This window comes from Chrysochloris asiatica, unplaced genomic scaffold (assembly GCF_000296735.1).
Source record: "Chrysochloris asiatica unplaced genomic scaffold, ChrAsi1.0 scaffold00135, whole genome shotgun sequence".
Taxonomy (NCBI): Eukaryota; Metazoa; Chordata; class Mammalia; order Afrosoricida; family Chrysochloridae; genus Chrysochloris; species Chrysochloris asiatica.
In genome coordinates this window covers 2,014,851-2,029,769 of record NW_006408653.1, presented here as the reverse complement: position 1 = coordinate 2,029,769, position 14,919 = coordinate 2,014,851, and the positions used below count along the sequence as shown (strand labels likewise).

Sequence of the window (14,919 nt, the reverse complement as noted above, 5' to 3'; positions counted from 1 at the left end):
CTGGCCTTGTCTTCACTGATGACATGGAGCTTTTCCATCGTCTCTTTCACAGATGTAGTCAGTTTGATTTCTATGTGTTCCATCTGGCAAGGTCCATGTGTATAGTCGTCTCTTATGCTGTCTAAAGAAGGTATTTGAAATACTAAAGAATGTATTTGAAGATAAATGGCACACAATTAAAGAATGGATGGGTATGGAGGAAGGCGAAAACCACTCTAGAAGGTACAAGATACTACGGGGGAGCACAGAGCTGGAAGTGGTAGGAACCTAATCTGCATCTTGACAAGAATCGTGGGGAAGGAGGGAAGAACATCCATCCTGTAGAGAAGCAGCATGTGCCCAGGAGGGCCAGCAGGTTCAGGCTTCAGTTTAGCTGAGAAGGGTCCAAAGCCAGTCAATCCTAGGGAAGCCAGATGAACCAAATCTACTGAAGTCAAATTACGAAGAGACAACTCTTAGTGGGGCTGCAGTGAGCACTAGGACCAGGCAGATCAGAAAAGAATGGGAAGAAGAGAGAGACTAGCAAAAGAGACATGAGCAAATGGCTCAGCTGAGGCCTTAAGAGTGAGCCACAGAGACCATTCCCAGGGCTTCCTTCTCCACTGGGACCATGTGTGGTCCAAAGACTGAGCTGGCTTGAGCCATCAACAAACAAGGCTCTTCTTTCCGTTGAGCTGTGAAAGCTTTAGGACTACAAGTCGACAAGTGTGGAAGGTCAGAGTCTAAACACAATGGATTTCTAATTAGCTTCTGGAAGTCCTGGTGTGACGCACTAGGATAAGCACTCAACCTTGTGGTTGGCTTGAACCCCAAGGTTGGCAGTTCAAACTCACCAGCCCCTCCTCGGAAACCCTACGAGTCGCTATGATTCGGAACTGACTCAACAGCACTTAACAAACAAAACAAAAAAATAAGTATCTATTTTTCTTTTTCCCTTTACCTGTGCTTCTACCCTGATGAAGGTGGAGACAGTACTGCCTGGAGTCACAGGTTCTAAGTTATTTACTAACTAGATTTAACCTCCTTGACTCAGCTCTCTCCAAACTCTCCAAAACTGTTAGGTTCTATAAGAATGCACAGAAAGTACTTTCAGCAGAGTGCCGCCTCATATTTAGTAAACGCTCCTAAGTCGTGGAGGTTCTAATCTTCACAGGCAAACTGGGACAGATTTTATTTAGGATGTCCTGGTTCAGTGAAGTAGGATAAGCACTGAACCACAAGGTTGATGGTTCAAAACTCACCAGCTGCTCCTCAGAAACTCTAGACAGGGTTGCTATGAGTAGGAACTGACTCCAGGTGATACAAGGAATGCTGGTGTGACGCTTAGGATAAGCTCTGGACAGCCAACCAGAAGGTCAGTGGTATAAACACATCAGTAACTTCTCAGATACACTATACAGGGTCGCTATGAGTCAGAACCAACTCGACGGCACTTAACAACATGAACAAAGTTTGAAGCAATGATGGAGCCACTGGTAGAATTAGGTTCATCCAAGAAGGGGCTCTCATTTTTTGTTTTAGTGGATGATGGGACAGAGGAGAGACAATAAATTCCACTCTAAATATGTTGACTCTATATGATAGCAAGATAATCCAAGAAGTGTCAAGCAATATATTACAAATTCAGGACTAAAAATTGAACACTAGTTTTGAATAAAACCTTGAAAATGGATGAGACTCCATATAAGACCAAAAGGGCAGCATTTGCCTATAAACAAAGCTTAGAAGGCAGGAATGGGTAGGAAAGGAGGATGATGGGAAACAGGGCAGAGGGTTGGAAGTAGGAAAATGCGGATACAGAGAAAGGGCTGCAACCATTGTCAAGAAACAAAATGTGTACAAATTACTGAATGGAAAACTCGTATGCTCTGTAAACTTTTACCCCAACTACAAGAAAGAAAAAAATCATAATATGGATGAGATTATCTCTAAGAATATGGAGGGAAGTAAGACTTGACCTCACTGAGGGTTCTGTTTAGGGGAACAACAGAAGTGGAGAACGACCAAGAAGGTGAAATGCACCTCTAAGGACGGACAGTGAGCATGGCAACACCTGCCTCTTACCTACCTCACACAGACAAAGATGAGACTCCTACAATGTGCTTTGAGTTATCTGGCACTCTAGTAGATCCAATACCTATCTTTCAACCTCTAGAACAGTTCTTAGCAGTTGTTGAACGCCACAACATTCCTGTGAGGTAGATATTATCATTGGATGAGAAAACAACGGCCACACATCAAGTCAAAAGCCAAGGCAAGATTAGAACAGAGCCTCCCTTTGTATGGGGAAAGCTAGTTGGCGGGATTCCTTTTGTGTCAGTAAGTAGGTTCTTTGATCTACAGCATGGAAGAGGCTTGTTTCTGGGGAGGTTGTGAAAATAGACTCACTAATGACCACAAGGTTATCTGAAACTCACCAAAGGGGATAGAGAAACAAGGTATAGCCACCCAGATTCTAAAAACAGCAAAAAACGATCCCAGGAACAATGGGAATTTTAAGGACAGAGAGAAAGATTAGGGTACTATGGAGTCAACCATTAGCAATAGAGACCAAAAGGTATTTGGGGAGGGGGCTTATAAAAGTGGCTGTGCCTCATCAATTCTACAGGTGTCTTTCTTGAAGTCTACACTGTGGAGTACTGAAAATGGCTGCTTCAGACTAAGACTCTTTCTCTCAAAGACAGCACAGTAATTGGGTTACTCATGAGTTGGGTTCCTGAACTAAAGTGAAGTAGAGCAGAGGGTTCTGGGTCAGAACACCTCAGAGGTCTCCAGAAATAGTGGAGACAAAGGGTTACAGTTGTAGGAAATGCTTTCCTTGAAGTCCCTGGAGAAGCGGTAGTATCACAATTCTTCCACTGTTCCATCTACCTTTCCTAAAAACTCATCCTCTAAAAACAAAAGTGCAATGATGACACGGTTTGAATAGTTTTTGTAGTTGTTAAGTACCATTGAGTCAGTTCTGATTCATAGCGACCCTGTATAGGGTTTCTGAGGAGTAGCTGATGGGTTTGAACCACCAACCTTGCAGTTCAAACTGACTTTGTGATCCAGCGGACTTTATTATAAATTAACAGTGATGGAGTTTAAGATGTAAATGTAGCTGGCATAGGGAAGGGAATAGGCACTTCTTGTATGCTCTCTACATGTTATGATGCTGTAAGGTAAGCACTGGACGGCTAACCACAAGGTCAGCAGTTCAAACCCAACAGCCACTCCTCAGAAGCCCAATGCAGGGTTCTCTATGAGTTGGAACTGATTCAACGGCACTGAACAACATATGCTATCTCAGTTTGTATTTACAGCTCAACATCACTTAACAACAGCATAAAGGCGCTCTGGTGACACAATAGTTAAGCCCTTGGCTGTTAACTGAAAGGTGAGCAGTTTGAACCCACCCTGTGCCGTCATAGGAGAAAGACCTAGTATTCTTCTCCCATAAACATTGCTGTTGTCGTTAAAGTGCCGTCCCATAGCGACCCTGTGTAGGGTTTCCAAGGAGCAGCTGGTGAACTTGAACTGCTGACCTTGTAATTCAAAGCAACTTTGCAGTCCAGCACATTAATCCGCAGCACCACACCAAGACCCCCCCATAAACATTACAGCCTAGGAAATTCTATGGAGCAGTCCTACTCTAGGATTTAGTTAGGAAAGGGCCCCTGGTGGAACAGTGGGTTAAGTATTAGGCTGCTAACGGAAAGGTTGGCAGTTCTAATCCACCAGCCACTCTGTGGGAAAAATATGTGACAGTCTGTTCCCATAAAAATGTACAGCCTGGGAAACCCCATGGAGCAGTCAGAATCAACTGGATGGCAGTGGATTTTGGTTTTATGCGTCAGGATCAAATTGATGGCACACAACAACAACATGAGGTATTGGCAGCCTGCTTCAGAGAGACTAAACAGACTTGTTGTGTGCTTAGAAAGGTTAAATCCCTTGCCCAAGGCCATACAGCTAGTTTATGACAGAGCTAGGATTTTAGCCCTGACATGTCTGACTCAAAAGCCTATGTTCTTTTCTGAGCATTGCACTGCCTTCCTCTCAACAATCATAAGTTCAACATCAGGTCTGAATTAATTAGATGATTGCACCTTAGAACTGGAGAATGCGCAGGGAGGGGCACCTATATTGTGTATACCTATGTGTGCATCTCACAAAAGAGAAAGAAGTGGCCAGGACCAAACCCAGTGTTGTTGTTGTTATGTGCTGTGGAGTCGGTTCCAACTCATAGAGACCCTGTACAGGGTTGCCGAGTCTGTAAATCTTTACAGGAGCAGAAAGCCTCATCTTTCTACCGCGGAACAGCTGGTAGTTTCAAACAGCTGACCATGATTAGCAGCCCGATTTGTAACCACTACACTACCAGGATGCAAAACTATGGTGCCACCCCTCCTTCAGAGAACGCTTCAACTCAGCACTTGCATGCTGTGCCCCATCTGTCAAGTAACATCTTTCCTTCTTCAAGCCTTCAGAGCTTTAAATCAGTAAGTTTTACTTAATTGATAAACCAATCCTTGCTATATTGTTAGTAATAATAGACTCCTTCTAGCATTTGGGTTTGAACTTATTTAATATGTACTGAAGAAAAAAAATTCAAGCCTCGATTTGCAACATTGAAGGGCAAACTATTGAATGATACAAAAAGCATCAAAAGACGATGGAAGGAATACACAGAGTCACTGAACCAAAAAGAAACAGTCAATGTTTAACCATTTCAAGAGGTAGCATACACTCAAAAACCTATGATATTGAAGGCAAAAGGCAAAAGTCCATGCTGCACTAAAGGCATTAACAACAACAAAAAACCCCCCACAAGGTTTCAGGAATAGACGGAATAAAGCTGAAATCTTTCAACAAACTGATTAGCACCAGGGGCACTCATTCATCTATGCCAAGAAATTTGGAAGACTTGGTCAACCAATTGTAAGAGATCCATATTTGTGCCCATTCCAAAGAGAGGTGACCCAACAGAATACAGAAATCATCAAGTAGTATCATGAATACTACATGCAAATAAAATTTTGCTGAAAATAATTTAAAAATGGTTGTAAAAGTACATTTTAAAAAAAAGTACATCGACTGAGAGCTGCCAAAAATTCAATCCAGATTCAGAAGAGGACATGGAATGAGGGATATCACTGCTGACATTCAATGGATCATGACTGAAAGCATGAAAGAATACCAGAGAGATGTTTACTTGTGCTTTATTTACTGTGCAAAAGCTTTCGATTGTGTGGATCATGGCAAGCTATGGACAACATTGTGAAGAATGAGTATCCCAGAGAATTTAATTGTGCTCATGATGAACCTGTACATAGACTAAGAGGCAGTTGTTAGGACAAAACAAGGGAATACTACATGGTTTAACATCAGGAGAGCTTGAGCCAGGTTTGCATCACCATAGTTATTCAATCTGTATGCTGAGCAAATAATCCAAGAAACTGAATTATAGGTTGAAGAGTATGGCATCAGGATTGGAGGAAGACTCATCAACAAGCTGAGATATGCAGATGGTCAAGAAGATTTGAAATACTAATGATGATCAAAGACTACAGTTTTCAGTAAGGATTACACCTCAAAGCAAGAAAACAAAAATCCTCACAGCTATACCAATACATCACATCCTGAGAAATGAAGAAAAGACTGAAGTTGTCAAAAACTTCATTTTGCTTGGATGCACAAACAATGATCATGGAAGCAGCAGTCAAGAAATCAAATAATGCATTGCATTAGGCAAATAAATCTACTGCAAAAGATCTCTTTAAAGTGTTAAAGAGCAAAGTTTTCAGTTTGAGGACTAAGGTATGCCTGACCCAAGCTATGGAAAATTGGACAATGAATAAGGAAGCCCATAGAAGAAATAATGTGTTATTATGGTGTTAGCAACAAATATTTAAAGTACCATGAACTAACAGAAGAACAAACAAACCAGTCTTAGAAAGAGTAGAACTGCAATGGTCCTTAGAAGCCAGGATGGCAAGACTTCGCCTGTCATGCTTATGCTGTCAAGATGGACCAGTCCTTGGAGAAGGAAATTATGCTTGGTAAAGTGGAGGATCAGTGAAAAAGAGGAAGACCCCCAATGAGATGAACTGACACAGTGTCAGCAACAATGGGCTCAAACATGGTAACAATTGTGAGGATGGCAAACACCAGGCAGTGATTCCTTCTGTTGTGCACAGGGTCAGTGTGGCTAGGAAATGACTAGACAGCATCTAATAAAAAAATCAACTTTTAAGAAACTGCCATTTGCCAAGTTTTAATGTAGCATCAAAGACAAACATCCACAATTATCTGGAAAGCCTACTGAATTACTCTTTGTTCCAACTATATCTGGCTGAGTCCAGATTTTTTTCATGTATTTCAACCAAACTAATATGTTACACCCTAGTGAATGCAGACACCTGATAGATGAATGTGTCTTCTATTAAGCAGAACATTAAAGAGATCTTACACACAGAAAAAAGTAAAACAATACACTGTTCTCACTCATTTTGTGGGGTGAGAGAGGTTGGGTTTGGAAGATAAGAGTTTTGTTATTTTTAAACTTTTTCTTGTGAATTGAGTGAAAGTTTACAAAGCAGATCAATTTTACATTCAACAAATCATGTACTTTGTTTCATTTCAAGCATTGCAATCCCTTCCAGGTAACATTAGTTATTCCACTTCCTCCCTGTTATTCCTGTTTCCATTCTACCTTCTTTTTCAACTCTTCTGAATTTTGTCCTTAGAAAAATGCTGCCCTTCTGATGTTGAACGATTGAACGATTGCTGTCCCTTCATCTGCCCCCAATGAGATGGACTGTCCCAGTGGCAGCATCAATGGGCTCAAGTGAAGCAGCAATTGTGAGGATGGTGCAGCATGGGGCAGTGTTTTGTTCTATTGTAATAGGGTTGCTCTGCATTGGAACTGACTCAGCAACACCTAACAACAACAACAACTACTCCCTAAGGTGCTATCTAATCCTCCTAGTTGCTGTTGTCACTTTGATGCCAGAGAGACCATTTTGAAATGAGTATAATGTTCAAGGTAAACAAAATCTCAGTTTTAACTCAAGACATGATAAATATCTCCTTGGGGTCCCTCAATAATTTGTTAAAGGTATAAAGGGCTCCCAGAACCAAAAGTTTGAAAATTACTGCTAAACAACACAGAATCTAGAAGAAGGGAAGGCAATTATGCAGGCTGCATAGCTGCATCACTTTCTAAGTGAGCAGGCGCCAGGACTAGCCATCATGAAGTTTATAGACTTCTCAGCAAGTGAATTTCAAGGACCCAGTTTTTCATCAGGTTTTATGGCTTGATGACAAAAAGGTTTCAAGATCATCCCCAAACTCCTTGAATTCTCAGAATGCACTCACTGCTCTCTCTCTCTTCTCCACCGAGGACACTCTGGCTCTCCTTCAAGACTTAGGTCATGGGAGGTGATCCTTTCTCTGCTCCCAGAGCACCCAGTAGACATATCCCTTTATTACTGCACTAGGCACGTGGTTCTGAGATCTGCTTGTGTTGCTCTCTTCTGAAAGTGTGAAACCTTGAAGGTGACATTTTGTCTTAATAATGGCACTTGGCACAGTACTTGGCACAGGGTGTGGTATTCAAAAAAGATCTATTCAATGAGCTAAATTAATCATCTCCCAAATGCTCACTTGGGCTTTTCCAGAAGACTATACTGAAAAGCAAACAGGAGTACTAGAGGTTGCTGACTGTTCAACTGACATTTTGACTCACTCTCAAGTCTCCTGTGAGACTGCTGTAAATCTTGATATTGTTCAATCAAGACCCAAACCTGACACCACCATAGGATTGATCTCTAAGGCAAGAGGCCCCTCCCTGTAGAGATGGCCAGTGGCCTCCTTCTGTGAAACCTACACCTCAAAATTCTTAGAAACAAGAAAATGCTTTTAATCTGCCAGGTTTGAAAAAGAAATTTCCAGTAAAATGATGAGCATATGAAGCCAATTATATAAAATCATTGGCTACGGCCTGAAATGCTACATTATCAGGGACTTCATAGCTCAATTAGGGAAAAAAGATTCCACCCCACCCCCCAAATTTAGTGGGAGCAAAGTGTGGGAATAAAGGATGTTGAGTCAGACAATCCCCCGTGAGAATCACAGATGATACAATATGTGTATAAATTATGGGAGATATTCACATACCTCAGGATGTTACAGCCTCTTTCTGGAATGTTGCTACTGTCCCACTAACCCTCCCCACCCCTACTCACTCACATAAGATTTGGACAGCATCTTATCCTGTTGCTCCTCCAGCCTCTTCCCTTGCTTGTGCCTGTCCTTTTGCTATACCTTAGTCTTACTCACTTCACCTAGGTACTGGGGGAGGCAGAATAAAGCTGGGAGGCATTCCACAGCCTTCCTAGGTCCTGCCTCAGAATGTGAGTGTCTACTTGTTTCCTAAACCAGCCACTCTTCGGAAACCCTCCACAGGGTCACTCACTATGGGATGAAACTGACTCAAAGGCACTTAATAACAACTGTGTGGTACTGAGGGCTAATGTATTGGATTTCACGGTCAGTCTGAACAGCAAGCAAGGTCAGCGGTTCAAACTCATCAGCTGCTCCTCGGAAATCCTACACACGGTCGCTGCTAGTCAGAATCAATTCGACAGCACTTAACAAAAACAAGTGAATAAGAAGAAATAATGCCCTACTTATATCCCTTCACTTTATTAAAGAGGAAACTGAGAAAACTAACATTTAGTGACTGAAACGCCATTACCTTCACACCTCACATTTGTATGTTTCAGGAAAATTGATGCCAAGGAAAAGGGGGTTCTCAAAGGTAAAAGGGACAAAGAAACAGAGGGATTTAAGGTTAAAAAGACAGCATCCATGTAACACCATGAGCATCTACAATATGTGGGTTCCAGAGGCCCTGTGTTAGCACAGATAGGTAAAGAAACTCCTAACTACATTAAAAATTAACATATTAAACCAGTGCAATAAAAAAAAAGGAAATGCAAAAAAACCCCACACAACTATAAAGGCAAAATAAACATAGCGGTTATTGTCAGGTGCTGTAGAATCAATTCAGACTCATAGCGACCCTATAAAACGGTTTCTGAGAAGCAGCTTTTGGGTTTGAACTTCAAACCTGTGATTCACAGTCCAGTGCTTATCCTACAGTCCTAAATATAGTAGTAAAGAATATAAAAAACCCAGTAACACATAGTGAATGAAATAGAGGGAAAAAAAAAAACAGAAGAAAAAAATTACACCTTATTCTGGTCAGATAATAACCAAATGGGCTCTCACTGCAAGCAAAACTCAGTAAGAACTTAACAATTTATTCATATTGCAATTAAGGATTTGTTTAGAAAGAGTGTATACATTCATTACTGGGGACGGATTTCTGGTGATGATTTTTTAAAAAACCACAATAACAACATTCAAATATTTTTCAGAAGATGACCTTTCCCCCCTCACTTCTCCACAAGAGGGTGCACACTTCCTTTATTAATAGAGTGATCCAGGGAAATCCACCCAAGTTCCTCCAGGCAGCTTCCCACCGTGGCTGGGGCTCCCTGTACCCCTCCCCTCTTTTGTCTCATGAAAGAATCGAGCCTCTGCAGAGTTATGAAGTTTAACCACCCCACACACATTACTTCCTTGAATTCTCATACCAGCTTTGTGAGGACGGGTACAGCAAGAAGTCCAAACCTCATTTTAAAGAAGAGGAAACACTCAAGCAAAGTGACTTGCCCAAGGTCAGAGAGATCATAATGTTAGAGCCCAAACTCAAACTAATGTTTTCTGATTCTTGAGTCCTGTAGACATTTTCCTTATGACTCTCTAAGAGCACAGTGAAAACTCATACCTCAATCACTCAATGTCTCTACCCCTCCATTCTCCCTTTTAAGAATTATATACTGGGCAGTTCAGGAGAGTTTGCTTAACTCTGCAATGTGAAAACTCTTTAGAAACAAAGGGCAATGATTTGAGTTTTCAATGAAGTGAGAAGTATGCTGGCACTTGTCTGCAGTATTATAAAGCAAAATTAACATGGGACTTGGCTGCTAACTGAAAGACCGGTGGTTCAAATCATTCAGCGGCTGCATAGGAGATATACATCTAGGAGGCTGCTGTCATATATATTACAGCTTAGGAAACCCTCTGTCTGCTCTACTCTGTCATATGGGGTCACTTTGAGTGTAATATCAACTGAATGGCACCTAGCAATAACAACAAGAAGAAATTAGCTATAAGTTCAATTTCTCAGGACAGATCTTATGAGAGTCAGGCTAAAGCACAGCCCCCAAAGCCTTTTCTTGTGAAAGGCAGTATAGTAGAGTGGTGAAGGGTTTGGACTTGGCAGCCAGGTTGCCTGATTCCTATCAGGGCTTTGCCACTTATCATGTGACCATGGAAAAATGCTCAAGTCAATGTGTCTGTGTCCTTCTCTGTAAAACAAGAGTAGTACCTACCTTGCTGTATATTAGAGAAGATAGAGTTATTATATGTAAAGAGCACAGTAACCTCTCAATCAAAAGCAGCCCGAATTCTAAAAGAACAGACAAAATTATTTACTACAATGATCATTAATTTCATGTGCTTCATGTCATAGTAGAATTGCATTTTATGATAATATGGACACTTAAAATACATTTAACTCACCAAGCACTGCCATCAGACCAACTTATAGCAACCCTATATGACAGAGTAGAACTGTCCCATAGGAGTTTCAAGACTAAATCTTTATGGAAACAGCCAGCCTCGGGGAGGCTGGTGAGATTGAAATTCCATCCTTGCAGTCAGCAACCCAATGTCTAGCCCACTGTCCCACTAGGGGTCCTTGAAAATACCTTAATAATCTAGGCACACAACACATTTTATTTATCTTAAGGACTTAGAAATTTTAAGAAGTATATAGTTCTATGGCATTGTTAAATGTTATAGTTATTTAAGTATTGTCGAGTTGGTTCTGACTCATAGCATCCCTGTATAGGGTTTCTATGGAGCGGCTGGTGGGTTTGAACCACATTACAGTTCAAACCAACCTTGCAATCCAGTGCATTATCCTGCAGCATCACACTAGGACTATGGTTAATTTAATGTAAAGTACTTGCTTAGGAAAAATAAAACTAAAATTACAGAGTTTATCTTCCTTTGCATAGCAAGAGGGAAGACTCCTTACCCTAGAAACCTGAAGACCCAGGCTGTAGTCACAACTCTGGCACTTAATAGCATCCCCCACCCCACATTGTCTTCAAAGTCACATTGTCTTCTCCATTGCCACCACATTATCTTAATTCATATCCTTATCATCATGGCCTAATGGGTAACAGACATAGGGCTCATGAATAAATCAGGGTGAGGTGGGAGTCATGAAACTAGAGAAGAAAGATTCATTTTAACACCATATACAAATACTTGGTTAACTTGAGTCCTAGCTCAACTCTGACTTGTTAGGATGCTGAATCACTCCAGCAAGATGGATCTGAAAGAATCCTCCCACCCTCTGAGAACTTTCTCATAGTGGCAATGTCACAGGCCTCTTGAGGATCCCCAGAACCCCTTTTTTTCAGTCTTGTTAACTTCACCACATCATTAGGCAGGTTGCTCCTGACCTTGTTGAAATGGCTTTGGTATCTCTGGATTTAAGATGGCACTTGGTTTGACTCACTAGAGGTCGTACGGAGGCACAGATAGATGGGCCACTCTCGCATGGTCTGAATACCTTCCAGTTCCTTCCAAGGGCTCCAATAGACCTTTGATGACTCTCATTCTAATCATCGCACTTTTAAGACTGCCAACTACATTTTCATTTACTTTGAAAGACAAGCCTCTCTCCTGACTCCTTTGGGGGCAGAGATGATTCCACAGTTACATACCGATGAAAGGTGAACACCTTTGACAGCTTTGACCCCAGAGTTTGTTTGATATTCCCCATGGACTCTGGTGCCCCTCTTCAGGACACGACTTTACAGAGAAAATATGTACAAGATCATTCCTTTTCCATGCTATGGCAATATCTACGGCATTCAAAGATCAGCGGATGGCATTTCCTAGTAGACTTCGTGCCCATTGGTCACCCAATGCAGCTGCTAATTATATGGTAAGGCGGTGTCTCTGCAGTCTCCTTACATCCTAAAAAGTCCCAGAACCAGGAAGGGATGCCAGGCAGGGTGAGCCAGCTAAATTCTGAAGGGTTTCAATCTAGGCTTCCTGGACAGTTAGTTATCTGCAACACTGGACTGCATGACGCTGGGGGACATGTTGGAGTTTTGCTTCTTGGGGATTGTAATAAGACTCTTCCTTCTGACCTCAATCTGCAAAACTGTGCAATCAGAACTGGGTGGCAAATCCATGCTAGGAAAGAACATGATCTCAGCTATCAAAATTAGAACTGGAAAAGCCCTCCCCAAATCTAGGCAGAATAACTCAGTCCCACATGCCTTCCTATGTAGAGCTTTTGATATTTCCCTTGGAACAGCAATTTATAAACAAAGAAACTTCACCACGAATGCATCTTTTCCTGATGTTTATCATCAATTCCTTTGCCTTTTTATATACTGCTTTGATTGATTCTAAGTACATTTTCTCTTTCCATGATGTTTTACATCCTTCACATTCTTAGAGGCTGTTATCATGTTCCATGTACTCATCATCTGGCCACGCTATACATATTTAGCTCCTTTCATCTCTCCTATGGCCTCCTTCTTTCCAGCTGAGTTGGCTCCTCTTTAAATTCCTTCGAATCAGTCCACATCTCTCTAGAACTGATGCACACTCTCCCTTAATAAACATTCTAGATACACCTTGTTTTCTAGGAGTCCTCTACAGACTAGGAGTCACTAATGGCAGTTCTAGTCCTAGCTCTGTTCCCAGCTTCAATTTTCCCTTCTATAAAATGGAAATGGTGCCTCTTCTGATTAGATGTGATGACCAGAAGAGAACATAAAATGTAATAAAATGCAAAATTGCTTGGCAGATGATAAAGCACTATGCATGGAGAATGTATACACATATTATGTACACAATTTTAAAGCTATCAAGCAAAGGAAGCTAAAAACAAGTAAGTATGTCAATGTTGTTGTGAAGTGCCATCGGTGGTGGTAGTTGTGTCATGGAGTCGATTCCAACTCAAAGCGACACTTATGGGGTTTCTGAGGCTGTAAATCTTTATAGGAACATAAAGTCATGTCTTTCTCCCATTAAAAGACTGGTAGTTCCAAACTGCTGACCTTGAGGTTAGCAGCCCAACTCATAACCAACCACTATGCTTCCAGAGCTCCTTCTCTGCTCTGTAGAGTGTCCCCGACCCCAAACCCTTTATAGGGTTTCAGAGGTGCAGTTGGTGAGTGTGAAACACTAGTGGCTGGTAAGTTTGAAACACCTACCTTGTGGCTCAAAACAAACTTGTGGTCCAGTGCTTATCCTACAGTTCCATACCATCACTCCAAAATCTGGGTGGTGGGGTTAAAGTAATGGTTATAATATTCTATGTACTTCTTGTGTTGTTTTAAATTTAAGAAAATATTCATTTATTCATTCACTAAAAATATTTATTTTTTAATGAGCTGGTTGGTAATGGGAGAACATGAGAAACAAGGACCTCAAGAAACTATCATTATTCTGAGTTTCTTAGAAACTCACTACTCAGTACTGCTCACATAAAATCAGAACACTGTTGCAGCTCTCTTTTCATGTTTTATATGATAACCCTGCAGTGATTTCTTACTGCTTCTTTGGAATAGATTACAAACAGAATTAAAGGTTGTGCCCATCCATTAAGCCTCATCATTGGGTCCTAAGAGTGCCTCTGAATATGTCATTGCCAACATTGCATAGCATCCTTTTCCCATCTACTGGATAATTTTTAGAAATTGAAAATTAAAACATGAACTTTCCACTCAGCCTTTCTGCGTCCAGGAGGGCCATAGCCAGCATTGGCACCCAGCTGGGATGGCATGTTCCCAAAGCTTCACTCCATAAGGACTGGCAGCAGCACATGGCCGGCACAGAAGATCCACAGACCCAAGGCCCAAGCCAAAGCCCACAGCATCACTTTGTGCCCTGCTTCTGGATCCATGTGGCCCATTGTGTGGTGCCCCATAGTGCTGTACCACACCAAATTCCAAGCCAGCATGGGCTTTAGCTTGGAAGAACTGAGGGTTCCGGAGTCCAAAAGAAGGTGGCACAGATCATCGGGTTCTCTGTGGACCCCAAGAGGAGGAAAAAATCCATTGAATCCCTGCAGGCTAATGTGCAGTAGCTGATCCTATTCCCCCGGAAGCCCTCTGCCCCCAAGGAGACAGCTCTGCTGAAGAACTCAAATTGGCCACTCAGATGACCAGACCAGTGATGCTCATCCAGAGAGTCTACAAGAAGGAGAAAACCCAGGTCATCACACAGGAAGAGAAGGACTTTAAGGCATTTGCCAGTCTCTACATGGTCAGCGCCCACGCCTGGCTCTTCCGCATCTGAGCAAAGAGGGCCAAGGAGGCCACAGAGCAAGATGTGGAGAAGAAAATGTAAACCTATGTCATCAGAGACCTTCAAAAAAAGCTGTGAAGACCCTCCTTTCTCCCCACTCCTCACCACCCAAAAAAATAAATGAAAACATGACAGAATCTAAAATTTACTTCTACTAACACAAAATAGCCTACTTGGTACCAATTTGGTGCTGTCTTTGTTGTGTTCATGTTCAATAGAGTCTGTCAGTCTTTCAAAAGACAACTGAGCAGGCGTGGGGAATGGGGAGTTAATAGATGTTACTGATTTTGCAATCGTCCATCAACCATCGTAGGTTTTATTGCCTGTTAAACACGGTATAAGTAGATTTATCTTTCAGTAATCCAGAACTTGATTGGAACTTAATCCAACAGCATTTTAGGAGGTTGTGGAATAATATCCACTTGTCTGTGGAAATTCATCAGCTACATGCTCAAATTT

At 41.7% G+C, this 14,919-nt stretch overlaps 1 protein-coding gene and 1 pseudogene across 1 annotated transcript in view; one reads left to right on the top strand and one right to left on the bottom strand.

Moving 5' to 3' along the window:
• The window catches only part of IGF2BP2 (insulin-like growth factor 2 mRNA binding protein 2), a 221,188-nt gene that overhangs the window by 91,179 nt on the left and 115,090 nt on the right, over positions 1-14,919 (bottom strand). The window lies entirely within an intron of this gene.
• On the top strand, positions 13,935-14,502 carry LOC102837874 (annotated as a pseudogene).